Source organism: Leopardus geoffroyi, chromosome D4 (assembly GCF_018350155.1).
Source record: "Leopardus geoffroyi isolate Oge1 chromosome D4, O.geoffroyi_Oge1_pat1.0, whole genome shotgun sequence".
Lineage (NCBI taxonomy): Eukaryota > Metazoa > Chordata > Mammalia > Carnivora > Felidae > Leopardus > Leopardus geoffroyi.
This window is the reverse complement of record NC_059342.1, coordinates 59418273-59422290: the sequence shown is the minus strand read 5'-3', so window position 1 is coordinate 59422290 and position 4018 is coordinate 59418273. Positions and strand designations below refer to the sequence as shown.

At 46.6% G+C, this 4018-nt stretch overlaps 1 long non-coding RNA gene across 1 annotated transcript; it reads left to right on the top strand.

Moving 5' to 3' along the window:
- The first annotated feature begins 16 nt into the window (after window positions 1–16).
- On the top strand, window positions 17–2794 carry LOC123593381. The gene is made up of 2 exons (XR_006710294.1): window positions 17–160; window positions 2661–2794. It is a non-coding gene; the product is annotated as an uncharacterized LOC123593381 (long non-coding RNA).
- Window positions 2795–4018: the final 1224 nt, after the last annotated feature.

Below are 4018 nucleotides of genomic sequence, written 5' to 3'. Positions count from 1 at the left end.
TGGTGTGCCGGAGCCTGTGGGAGGCTTTGCCTTCCACCTACGCTGGCACTAAGGATCTGCGTACCGCCCAGGTATTGCTGCGCCTGCCTGAACCTGTTTCCTCGGTTGTGAGACGGGGCTTACGATACCCGCCGCTCGCCACTTTCGCAGGCTGCGGCAGGTAACCCGAGGCTTTGATGGTTCTCAAGGGCTGGGCATTGGGAAACTGGGCTGAAACCGGGCTGGAACCACCCCTCTTCTCACAACCTGGGGGTCTTGCCCTCCCTTGGACCCCCTACAACCAGCAGAGCCCACGAACTGACACAGGCTTCCCTGAGCACACAGCTGCCCTCACCACCACCTGGCTGTTTAGGCAGACAATAGAGATATTCGGGCTTGGGCCCTTAACAAGTGAGTCTAGCCTCTGGCCACTCTCCCTTCTCCTTCTCCCCTTACAGACCCAGGGGGAAAGCGAGGCTCAGAGACCCTGAAGAGACTGGCCCAAGCCTTGACCTGATAAAAACCAACAGTCACTCTTTACTCTTCCCTTTATTCCTGCTATCCCAGCGGTCTCACCCTTTGGAAGAGACCTTAGCATGTAAGAGCCTGAACTATCTCCCACCCAAGAAACCACAGCCCTGTTGGATCCCTCCTTGGCCCCATACTGTTTCCCTCTCTGGCCTTTTCTTTTCATAGATCCTCCAGCACCCCCACCCCATCCCTAATCCTTCAGTCCATCCTTTATCTGCTACTGGAGCAATTTAAATGTTAAAAGTAAACATTCTTTATCCCCCAGAGGGCTGTTCCCTAAAACCCAGCTCTAACATCTCTTCTCTGCTCAGAAGCTGGTGCTGGCTTCCCAATCAGTAGGGCTTGCAGAGTGGCTCAAAGGATCTTCAGTGGCTCCCACCACACCTACCAGTCCCTGCACTTTGCCCTCAGCCCAACTGGATAATTTTCCTCTCTCCCTGCCACTGCTCTTGTGTCTCTTCACCTTTGAATGAGCCCATGGCCACCCCCCAGAAAAGTCCTCTTAGCTGGTCTCACTGACTACCGCCCCCCAACCCCCTACTCCCACCACGCAGCAGATATCGGTTTGTCAGATGATTATGTGTCTCCCTTTTCCAAACCCTCGTGGCTTCCCATTGTACTTGGATGTGAAGTCTAACCTTCCCAAGGCCTTCCCTGCCTGGTTCCTGGCTGCCCCTCTAAACTCATCCTATCATTCTTCCTCTGGCTTGCTGTGTTCCAGTCACACCTGTCTTCTTGAAATGCTTCAATATACCAAGGCCCTCTGCAGATTCTGTTCCCTTTCCTCTCACTTTTTCCATGGCTGGCTCCTTCCTATCCTTTAGGCTTCAGCTTAAACCTTCCCTCTTTAGAGAGACCTTTACTGATCACCCAGGTAAGATTGGCTCATCCCATCCCTATCTTGGCACTCTTCGTTTCTTTACATGACCTATCAGTCAGTAATCTTTTTATTTTTTTCTGTATCTTTCCTACTAGTTATAAGTTCCTGAGGGAACATGTATCATGTTGATGACTTAATTCCCAGTGCCACTGCACACTAAATATGTGTTGACAGAATCACCAAATGAGTGATTTTTCTCCTTTCTTAACACATTCCAACCTACCTTCCTATCTACCAAATCTAGGACCTGATGCTCAGTAGCCACTTCTAATTAATGCTGCTTCCTACAGGAAGCCTTCCACGATCACCACTCTGTCCCCAACCACAAAATGACTTCTGTCTTTTGAGCTCTCCTAGCACCTTATCTGTCCTCTTTGGTCACCCTGAGCAGACCATACCTTATATTTGTAGGTTTCTTTCTCTACATGTCATCTTATCTCTTAGACCAGGAGCTCTTGAAGACAGGATTCTTACCCAATTATTTACATCCATAATCCCACATCAGGCATCACCTGCAACGGTTGTAACAAATGTTTGTCTAAGAAACGAATCAGCCAATATTATGGTGAATGGGAAAAGGAAGGAGTGTAAATGTCTGGTAGTTTCCTAGTCACTAAACAATTGGCTCTTGCATTGCATCCCATTCTGCCTATTCATGTTGGGGGTGGTGTATCTCAAAAAAGGTGCTAAACAGGATCAGCCCCCACTCCCCTCCTTTTAGCTTCTCAACAAGCAGTGAGGGATTTCCTGGAACTTCTGGGACTTAGTGCAGAGCAAAATACTAACTCCATACAGTAGCAGCCCAAGAAAGTTCATGGAGTTGAGGGGAGAGGAAGCAAAGACAGACAGACATAAACATTTGAGTGCCCGTGCCAGAGGCTTCACAGTCTCCTTCCTGCCTTCCACTATTATTTCTCACAATATGCCAAATGTGTATTACATAACAATCTCTAGTTTGGGGTGTTGTCCCCATTAATAAGAAAATGTATTTGAGGTATGTAAGTAAGGCATCTGGCACACGGTAGGCCCTCACTAAATGAGACGAGTACTATTTCCTTTTGTCAGTTGGGGAAACTGAGGCCCAGCGTGGTGCCTATAACAACATCGCCAGGATTCCAGCTCTGGTTAAGTTGAAGTCCTAAGCTCCTTGCTTTAAACTTGCAAACATACAGATAACGTTCATGTAAATAAGCTACATAGCTCTTCAGAGCTTTCTGCTGGTAAAAGTGTTCAAGTCCTGTTTAACATTATACAATTTTTATCTTTTCAGCGTCCTATTGTTCCTGTTATTCATGGCCACAAAATCACTACAAATCTATGTTCGAGAGCCTTATTCAAATTTTATTCAAAATATTATGTGAAAAGAAACAGGCCTCTAAGAAAATAAATCTTTTCCTGGCACAAGTACTGGTTTACCAGTTAGTTAACAAATAACTGGTAACAAGGGGTGAGAAAGATATCTTCTCGTCTCCCAAAATATTGCTTTCCTCTGATTGCCAAGGGTTTGGGTACATAAACACACTCATTCTGCCCTCCTTGTTCTGGGCAAAGGAGAGGAATTGGGAGGCCAGTGCAGACATACAACTGATCAGGAGTACCAGAGGGACAAAGGGCCCCCTTGAACAAGCTCTAATAGCCCAAGGTGACTGTCTAAGCCAGCTTTGGCCTGGACAGAGAAGCCAGGGGGAAAAAGACATCCCAGGGGTATCTTGAGATCAGTCTTCCTGGAGTCTGAAAACAAAATGTAGGAAATGGTTTCACACGAGGAGAGGCATCCATAAAGTTTGGGGATTAGTACTGAATTTTACTGAGTACTTACTAGATTATTTATTAGATTTCTACCCAACAAAGCAGGAACTATTAACATTTAGAGAAGAGAGGGGCGCCTGGGTGGCGCAGTCGGTTAAGCGCCCGACTTCAGCCAGGTCACGATCTCGCGGTCCGTGAGTTCGAGCCCCGCGTCAGGCTCTGGGCTGATGGCTCAGAGCCTGGAGCCTGTTTCCGATTCTGTGTCTCCCTCTCTCTCTGCCCCTCCCCCGTTCATGCTCTGTCTCTCTCTGTCCCAAAAATAAATAAAAACATTGAAAAAAAAAAAAACATTTAGAGAAGAGAAAACCAAAGCACTGAGTGGTTAAGTAGCTTGTCCAACGTCCCACTAAGATTAACTGGGATTAACTGGTTTAATTGGGATTAGTGAGAAAGGTACTAAATATATTTATTTCCCTCTAATATTATTCTTAAAAAGGCAAATTGAATTCAGGGCTTTATGTTTGCCTTTACAGGTATTTACCAGAGAAAAAGGGTGCAGCATTCAGTCAATTTGAGATAAAGCACAGAGCACCCACTCCTGGATGTGGGTCACCATGCAACTAAGGAATTTAACTGCCACCTAGTGGCAACCTACGCTTGTCACAGCGAGGCGGCCAAGAATACCAGGCCTGCAGGTGCAGGTGCCGCAAACCAAACCTTGTGGAGGTAAAATCTATCAAATATCACATGTATTCACTCCTATTTGTGAAGGTTATTGCCAAATCAGTGTGATACGCGAAGTCAAGACCATTTTTCAGTGATCCCCACCTTCCTCCCTGATCCCTGTCATCCTGGGACAGTCTGTGAATTCCTCCTGTT